Source organism: Carlito syrichta, unplaced genomic scaffold, assembly GCF_000164805.1.
Source record: "Carlito syrichta isolate Samal-C Ts95f unplaced genomic scaffold, Tarsius_syrichta-2.0.1 Scaffold303959, whole genome shotgun sequence".
Classification (NCBI taxonomy): domain Eukaryota; kingdom Metazoa; phylum Chordata; class Mammalia; order Primates; family Tarsiidae; genus Carlito; species Carlito syrichta.
Genome location: NW_007248055.1, coordinates 404,311 through 414,501, shown reverse-complemented (window position 1 = coordinate 414,501; position 10,191 = coordinate 404,311). Strand labels below are relative to the sequence as shown.

At 34.1% G+C, this 10,191-nt stretch overlaps 1 protein-coding gene across 1 annotated transcript in view; it reads left to right on the top strand.

Moving 5' to 3' along the window:
* SREK1IP1 (SREK1 interacting protein 1) overlaps window positions 1-10,191 on the top strand; it is a 73,543-nt gene that overhangs the window by 13,868 nt on the left and 49,484 nt on the right. The gene's annotated exons all lie outside the window — the stretch shown is intronic.

Genomic DNA, 10,191 nt, shown 5'->3' with positions numbered 1-10,191 from the left:
CCGCCACTTTAATAAATCTCTTGGTCCTGGCCGGGTGTGGAGTCATTACTGGCACCGAACTTCTTTCACTCCCAGCCACCGCAGCCTCGACCCGCTGGGCTCTGGTGATCCTTCTGCCTCAGCCTTCCAAGTAACTGGAATTACAGGCGTGCACTACCACGCCCGGCTAATTTTTGATTTATTGTAGAGATGAGGTCTCTCCAAGTTTCCCGGGAGGGTCTCGAACTCTCAGGTTCAGGCAATCCACTCACCTCGGCCTCCCAAAGTGCTGGGATTGCATTACAGGTTGAGCTACCAAGCCCGGCCATTCTGTATTCCTTTAATGCAACATACTATTCCCTCTGTTTTACTGTTTCCTCTTTTCATGGCTGTGAAGACTTATTCTTTTTTTTTTTGTCTATTCCAAACTTGCCTCCTCTGAGAAGTTTATCCAGACCTGACCACGTTTTACTCTAGCCTAAACATCTTCTCAAGTTGAGTAGTGCTTATCTATGGAACTGTAATCATTTGTATATGTGTTTTTCTCTCTCATTATGCCATGAATCCTTTAAAGACAGACTATCTTGTTGTTTTCTGAATCTTTACTGTCTAATAGTGCTGGTCACATGCAAAGTGCTCATAGGTGTTTGTAGAAAAAAAGGTTGATTATAAATTACCAAAACTTTTTACAAACCCTAAAACTGCAAAAGATGGTTGATTTCACATTGGTTCCTTTCAACTTCCACCATATCAACCTGATTTCAGAAGATATCCAGTTGCTGACTTAAAAAAAATAACTAAACCATTTCCTATATGGATATTTGAGAAAGAAATAGGAAATAACCTGTAAAAATAAAAGTTACATAAAAAATAATTGTGGAACAATATTAACTTTATAAAGTGAATTTGCTTTGTTAAACTGAAAAACTTTAGGAGTATAAAGAAAAAAAAAAGCCTGCTTATGAAAGGCAACAAGATACTTCAATTTCTGGAAACATCTGCAGATATGTTCAATGTAATCCTTCACAATGTCACCCATGAAAGTATATGGTCACTTATTTGCTCTTGTGTGTTGGATTCAACTCTGCATTTTATATCTCGTTTTGTCTGCTTGAATTTTATAGCACACTGTTCAATCTTTGAGAGAATGTGAGTATAACCTTCCTGTTCTTTTTTACTATGTAAAGCCTTGAGGCAGTTTTTTTAACAAAATAGTACAGTGAATTGCTACAGGTCACAGGGAAAGTAAGTTGTAACAGGAGAAGAGTTCAGGTCTCTCACTTCTCAGCAACCCCGTCTACTCTCTGAAGATTAAAATGTCTTGTCCTTAGAGCACGTATTTCATAATAGTCTGTAAAAGGGTGTAGATTTTCTCAGGTAGAGCAATCCTCCATAAAGAAATGAACCCTACATAAATAACAGATCCTTAATACAGCATATAGGAAATGAAGAGCCTTAAAAATGTTCACCCCCATTAATCTCATTCCTGAGAATCTCTCTTAAGGAAATAATCAAAGACGAGTGCGAAGATTTATATGAAAGAACTTCACATCATTATTTATCTTAGTAAAAGTGAAAAGCTCTTAAATGTTCAATAATGTAGACTGTATAAATAAGTCCTAGTACATCCTTATGATTATATATAACACAAAAATTAAGGTGTTGGAAGATTTTTGTAAAGCCATTGGAGAATGGCCATAATATATGAAGAAAGATAAAAATGAACTCATATATAAAACATGAAATTACTTTTTTAGCAAGAAGTATATTCATGCATACACCCAAACATACATATTAGAATAAAAATAAAAAATAGAATTAAGAACTTTTTTCATTTTTCTCGCTATCCTATAATGAGGATATATTGCTGTAAAATATGTAAAAGAGAGATTTTGAAAGGTAACAACTTACAGATTAAACATGATCTATTGGAATTTTACTGTAGGAAGTTACTTTTCAGGGCAGATTTGGTGCACGAGTGTGCTTTGTTTTAAATAATATCTGGCTGCATGGCATTCTAGAAAATGCAAGTAGTTCTCATTTGAGGATCATGGACTGTGCATCAGAATGACTTGGATGGAGAGAAACTTTTAAAGAACATCCCCATCTGAGACTCATCTCTGTCCTACCACATATGTACATTTGGGAATGGGAATGTGGAATTCAGCATATATATTTTTGTAAAGCTTTCTTTGGGTGATTCAGATACACATTAGTGATTGTACAATACTACTTTGGTTTGAAATAAAGAGACCAAATTTTGAATCAAGCTAAAAAAAGAAGAAATGGGGGGGAATGAGGAGGAAACATTTAACTTCTGGTAGAAAGGATGAGTTAAGTGCTCATAACTTTCTGAAGAGAAAGATAATCATGGGACAGTTGTACTTGTAGTAAATGTGTCTGTTAAAATAGATGCATGAGTAGATATAGTTGGTGTCTTATTACCGTCTTCAACTCCTGAACCAAGGGTATGCAAAAGGAAAATGAGCAGATCTAGTTTCTATTAGGATTATGACCTGCTAAATATATTTGGATCATTATAAAGACATTCATACCTAGGTTGCTAGTCTAATTTAATTAATATTTCTATCCTTCTCCAGAACAACGCATACAGATTAGAAAACTTTCATTCCCATTATCCTTTTTATTTTACATGATACTATTTTCAGTATTTTATTTTTAATCTGGTTTTTTTCCCACAATTTTTTAGTATCAATGTTCATTCAGAGTGACCCAACAGTTGACAATTTTTAAAATCACAGTGGTTTTTTTAAATCCATTTTTTGTTCATTCAGTTTTTTAAATTAAAAATTTAGTGGTTCACTCAATGAAAGTCTGAGCGGTAGATTCTCTAAGGCTTTGATTGTTTTAAAATATCTTTATTTGACCCTCACTCTGGAATATGCAAAACAAAATATGAGTTGATGTTCACGTCGAGTGTTATAGCTATAAGATGTCTTATGGAAGCCTCATGGCAACCACAAAGAAAATACTTGTATAGGATACACAAAATCAATGAAAAAGGAATCAAAGACTGTGCCTACAAAAAAAATCAATGAAACATACAGGAAGACAGCAATAGAGGATAAAGAGGGACAAGAAAGTTAGATGATAGATAGAAATCAGTTAACAGAATGTTAATAGTATGTTCTTCCTTATTAATACTTATTTTAAATGAATTAAATCCCCCAATCAAAGACATAGAGTGGCTGAATAAATAGGAAGAAATTCAATTGTATACTCCATGGAAATAATGACCAAAAGAGAGCAGGGGTAGCTGTACTTATACCAGAAAAAATAGACTTTAATTCAAAAACAGTCAAAAGAGTCAAAGAAGGACAGTATATAATGGTTAAAACGTCATTTCAGCAGGAAGATGGAAAAATTATAAATATATATGTATCAAACATCAGAGCACCCCAAAATATGAAGCAGATGTTGACAGAACTGAAGGGCAAAATAAACAGTAACACAATAGTAACAGGAAACTTCAACATCCCACTATCAATAATGAATAGAACATTAAACAATAGTTAATGATACAGAGGACTTGAACAACACTATAGAACAAATGGACCTAAAAGACATATACAGGACACTCTCCCAAAGGACAGCAGAATACACATTCTTTCCAAGCACCCACAAAAACATCCTCCAGAACAGATATATGTTAGATCACAAAACAGGTCTAAGCAATAAACTTAAAAAGATGGAAATCATACCACATATGTTTCCAACCACAATGGAATGAAGGAATGAAGGTAGAAATTAATGGCAAATGAAAACTAAAAAATTTACAAATATTTGGAAATTAAATAACACAATATTGAACAACCAATGAGATAAAGAAGAAATAAAAGGGAAAGTAGAAAATATCTTAAGATACACAAAAATTAAAACATTACATACCAAGTCTTATGAAATGAAGTGAAAACAGTATTAAGTGGGAAGTTTATAGCAATAAATTGAAAATACTCCCCCCAAAAAGAAGAAATATCTTAAATAAACAACTGAACTTTATGCCTCAAGGAAACAGAAAAAGAAAAAAAAAACTAAGTCTAAAATTAGCAGAAGGAAAGAAAGAAATACGATTAAAGCAGAAATACATAAAATAGAGAATGGAATGATAATAGGAAAAAATCAGTAATACTAAGGGTTGGGTTTTTAAAAAGATCACCAAAATTGAAAACTTTCAGCAAGATTTTATATAGGTCTAGGTCCGTTTGTGTTGCAATAACAAAATACCTCACTGGGTAATTTCTAAAGAAATCTATTTTTTCCAGTTCTGGAGAATGAGAAGTTTAATATGAAGGTGCTGGCATTTGTGTCTAGGGAGGGCTTCTCTCAGCTCCCAAATTGGCACTTTGTTGCTGTGTCCTTACATGGTGGAAGATAGAAGGGCAAGAGAGCACTCTCTTATACCTTAAACCTTTTTGTCAAGATGCTGATCCCACTTATGAGGGTAGGGCCCACATGACTTAATCACCTCCTCAAGGCCATACCCCTTAATTTTGTTGCACTGAAGATTAAGTTTCAACATAAATTTTAGAGGGGACATCTTCACTCAACCATTCTACCCTGCTCCCGCAAATTCATGTCCTTCTCACATACAAAATACATTCATTGCATCCCAATAGCCCTCAAAACGCTTAACTAATTCCAGCATCAACTTTAAAGTCTAAATCCAAAGTCTCACCTAAATAAATAGCTGCTAAATCAGTTATGGGTGAGACTCAAGGTATGATATATCCAGAGGCAAATTCCCTAGCTGTGAGTTTGTGAAATCAAACAAGTTATGTGCTTCCAAATTTAATGGTAAGATAGGAGTAGGATAGACACTTCCATTCTAAAAGGGAGGAATAGGAAATAATAAAGAGTAATGGGTCTCAAGTCCCAAACCCAACTGGACAAACACCATTAAAACTTAAAGTTTGAGCATAATCTTTTTCGACTTTATGTTTCACTTCCCAGATACACTGGGGCAGGATTGGGCCCCCAATGCTCCAGGGGCCCCTGCCCTCCTGACTTTTCTGGATGCAGCATATGCCACAGAACTCACAGAGTTGTATGCCTGTAGCACTTCTGTAAGTGCTCTTAAGTCAGGGGTCTTGGCTCTACAAGTCAGGGGTTTTGGGAGCAGGCCTGTCACCATGACTCCACTAAACATTGCCTTTTGGGGACTTTCTGGGGCAGCTCTGCCTTTGTGCAGTTCTCTGTCTGGGTCCCAAGGCTCTCTGAAACATTCTTTGGAATCTAGGTGCAGGAAGCCACACCTCCATAGCTCTTGTACTCTGTGTACCTATGAGTTAGCACTGAGCAGACACCATCAAGAAGGATGACCCGTACCTTTGTGAGCAGCAGCCTGAGCTACACCTGGACCCACTTGAGCTATGGACAGGGCAACAGGGAAGTGCTGCACCCAGAATACAGGGAGCAGAGATTTGAGGTGGCCCTGGGCAGTGAGCTCTGAGTTCCAACAGGTGTACTGAATACCTCCTTTGAAACTGTCCTGCTCCCAAGGTTCTAGCACTGTGGACATGTAATGAGATCTCTGAAATGTTTGGTGGGGTGGGGGTGAGGGGTGTCATTCTTGCACTGTCTTGATGAATAGCAGCTGGTTTCCTTCTATTTACACTAATCTTCTTATCAAACAGTTGCTTGGCCAAAGCTTTAGTATTCTCTCCTGAATACATCTTTTTATTTATAATTTGGCCATACTGAGGATTTCTCAAATTTTTAATGTTTGTCTCCCTTTTTAGTATAAATTATTTCTTTAATTCATTTCCCTCTTTTTGCATTTTACTGTAAGCAATTAAGAGAAGACATGTGGCATCCATGCTGCTTAGAGATGTCTTCCATCAAATATCCTAGTTCATTAATCTTAAATTCTGCCTTTCACAAAGTACTAGACAGACACAATTCAACCAAGTTCTTTGTTAATTATAACAAGGATGGCTTTTTATTTAGTTTCCAATAAGATATTCCTCATTCCTGCCTACAAACCTCATCAGAATAGTCTTTACAGTTCATATTTTTCCCAGCATTTTGATCAATTATTTAAGTACCCTCTAAGAGGAGTGAGGCTCTCTATTTAACTCTCCTTTTCTGAGACTTCACTATAATTGCCCTTAATGCTCTGGTCATGGCAATTTAGGCTTTTTCTAACATACATGTCCAAATTTTCCAACCTTTACCCATTCCCTAGTTCCAAAGATGCTTTTACATTTTTCAGCTGTTTGTTATAGCAGCACCCCTGTTCTCTTGTACCAAATTCTGTCTTTGTTCATTATGCTGCTATAACAAATATCGGAGACTGGGTAATTTATAAACAATAGAAGTTATTTTCTTACAGTCTGGAGGCTGGGAAGTCCAAGTCAAGGTGTCAGAAGGTTGTGTCTGGTGAAGGCTTGTTTCTCATAGATGGTGGTGTCTAGGTGTCCTCACTTGGCAGAATAAATTGAAAGGCAAAAGGGATGAATGCTGTGTTCTCAGAATGAAAGAGGTGAACTTGCCCCCTTAAGTTTTTTTTTTTTAAAATAAGGGTCTAATCTATTTATGATAATTAAGGCCTCCTGGTCAAGATTCAAGTAAAATAATAAGTGAAAGAGCAACATTATGATTGATGCCATAGAGCGTAAAAGGATGAAAAGAGACGAAATTGAACAATTCTTTGTCAAAAATTTACATAATCTAGAAGACATGAATAAATTCCTAGAAACATATAATCTACCAAGACTGATTCACAAAGAAGTAGAAAATCCAGCCATACCAGTAAACAGTAAAGAGACTGAATCAATAATCAAAAACCGCCCAACAAAGAAAAACCCAGGATCAGTTGGCTTCCTGGGTGAATGCTATCAAACATATAAAAAAGAGTTAACACCAATTCTTCTCAAACACTTCCAAAAAATTGAAGAGGGGCAAAAACTTCTAAACCTATTTTATGAGTTCAGCACTATCCTTCTATCAAAGTCAGAAAAGATACTACAAGGAAAAACACCTTAGGCCAGTGTTTCTGATGAATATAGATACAAATATCGTCACCAAAATAATAGCAAACTAAATTTAATAGCATATTAAAAGACTCTCACATTATGAGCAAGTAGAATTTATTCCCAGAATGCAAGGAAAGTTCAACATATGAGAGTCAATAAATGTGATATACTCCATTAACAGAATGAAGAATGAAAATCACATGATCATCTCAACAGATGCAGCAAACTGATTTGACAAAATGTAACATATTTTCATGACAAAAACTCTAAATGAACTAGGAATAGACAGAAAATACCTCAACATAAGAGAGGTTAAAAGTCCACAGTTAACATCAGACTGAATGGTAAAGAAACTGAAAACTTTTCCTTCAAGATCATGAATAAGACAAAGATGCCCACTCTTACCACTTCAGTTCAACATAGTTCTGAAAGTACTAGCCAGATAAATTAGGCAAGAAAAAGAAATAAAAAATATTCAAATTGAGATGGATGAAGTAATGTTATTTTTGTTTTTAGATGACATGATCTTATGAATAGAACACCCTAAAGATTTTTTTACAAAAAAAAGCCTATTAGTACTAATAAATGAATTTAATAAAGTTGTGGAATACAAAATAAGCTTATAAAAATAAGTCATGTATCTACATTCGAACAAGAAATAATCTAAAAAAGAAAATCAAGAAAACAATTACATTTATAATAGCATCAAAAATAATAAAAGACTTAGTAATAAATTTAATGATGGAGACAAAAGACCTGTACACTAAAAACTATATAACACTGTTGAAAGAAATTAAAGAAGACAATGAAAAGATATTCATGTCTATGGATTGGAAAAATTAATACTGGCAACATTTCCATTCTACCAAAGATATCTATAGATCAATAAAATCCCTATCAAAATCCCAATAGCATTTTTTAAACAAAAATAGAAAATACAATTCTAAAATTTATATGAAACCACAAATCACCCTGAATAGATAAAACAATCTTGATGAAAAGAACAAAGCTGGTGGCCTCACATTTTCTAATTACAAAATATATTACAAAGCTACAGTAATTAAAACAGCATTGTGCAGGCATAAGTTCAGACCTATAGACCAATGCAACAGAATAAAGAGCACAGGAATAAACCCATGCATATACAGTCCAATGGTCTTCTTCAAGTGTGCCAAAGCTACACAATAGGCAAAGGATAGTCTGTCAGCAAATGATGCTGAGAAAACTGGATATACACATGCAAAAGAATGAAATTAGACCCTTACCTTGCACCATACTCAAAAGTCAACTCAAAATGGATCAAAGACTTAAATGTTGTATAATCTTAAACTATAAAACTCAGAAGAAAACAGAGGGGAAATCCTAATAAAATTGGTCTTAGCAATGATTTCTTAGATATGACACAAAAAACATAGGCAACTAAAACAAAAGTAGACAAGTGGGACTACATCAAACTAAAAAGTTTGTGCATAGCAAAGGGAGGAAACAAACTCCATCAGACTGAACATTCCATGGAATGGTAGAAACCATTAACCATTACAGAATGAAGATTCTGCTGTATCTGATAAGGGATGAATATCCAAAATACATAAGGAACTCCTACAATTCAACAATAAAAGACACCCCTCCCCCCAAATTGACAAAATGGTTCAAGGTCTTGAAAAACATTATTCCAAAGAAAACACAATGACCAGCAGATAGATGCAAAGTAGTTAGCATTACTAATCAACATGGAAACACAAGTCAAAACCACATTAAGATACCACGTAATAACAGTTAGAATGGCCATTTTGAGAAAAAATAGAAACAGATGTTGGTGAGGATGTAGAGAAATTAGAATCCTTGTGCACTGTTGGTGGGAATGTAAAATGGTGCATCCACTAAGGAAACAGTATGAAGGTTCCCAAAACTATTAGAAAGAGAACTACCATATTCTCTAGCAATCCTGATTCCAGTTATTTATCCAAAGGAATTGAAATTGAAACCTTAAAGAGATATTTACACTCCCGTGTTTAGTATAGCATTATTTACAATATCCAAGATATGGAAACAGTCTGAATGTCTATCCACAGGTAAATGGATAAAGCAAATATGGTATACATAAACAATGAAATTTTAGTTAGCCATAAAAAGAAAAATTTTGTCACATGCTCCAATATGGATGAACAATGGGAACACTATCCTAAGTGAATAAACCATTTATAGAAGATCAAATACTGCATAATTTCACTTATATGAGGTCCCTGAAGTAGTCAAATGTGTACCAACAAAAAGTTGTATGGTGGGAGCCAGGGGCTTGCAGGGGGAGGTGCTGTGCAATGGATAGAGAGTTCCAGTCATACAAGATGAAAAAGGTCTAGATATCTGCTTTACAACATTGTGCTTATAAATAACAATACTGTACTGTACACTTAAAAATTTGTGAAGAAGGTAAATCTCATTTTGTGTACTTTTGATCACAATAAAAAATGAGCAAATTGAATTCAAATAAAAATGCTAACATACCACAAGAAGTGTGGTTTAATCCATGAAAACAAAGTTCGTTTAACATTTGAAAACCCCAATCACTGTAGCTTATCACATTAACCAAATCAGGAATAAAAGCCTTGATTAGTAAATAAAAATATTTGATGAAAACCATATTCATGAAAGAAAGTTTCAGTAAGTTAGAAGTATAAGGGAAATTTCTCAGACTAAAAATAATACCTGCAAAACATCTAAAAGTAATAGATGGTTAATAGAAAAATATTGAATACTTGCTTCTTAAAGTCTGAAATAAGCATATCTATTATTTTTCCCTCTCTTCAGCATTACACTGTGGTCTTAATCATTATAATAGTGTAAAGTGAAGAAATTTAATAGTGCAAAATGAGGAAATGTAACATGAATATTGAATATGTAAATGTAGAACAGTCATTACTTGCAAGAGATTTGATTTGAGTATATAGAGAATTTGAAAACATTCACTACAAACACATTATAATTAAGAAATCAATTTGACATTTTTGTTGAATAAAAGGAAAATATAAAAATTAATTCTCTTTCTATATACTTGTAACAAATATTCAAAATAATATAAAATATCAAATACTTAAAATAAATACAATAAAATATGTACCAGACCTTTGCCTGAAAAATACAAATGTTTTAAGAAAACATTTTAAAACCTCTAAATAAATGGAGTGATATACAATGTCCGTGGATCAGAAAACTTACT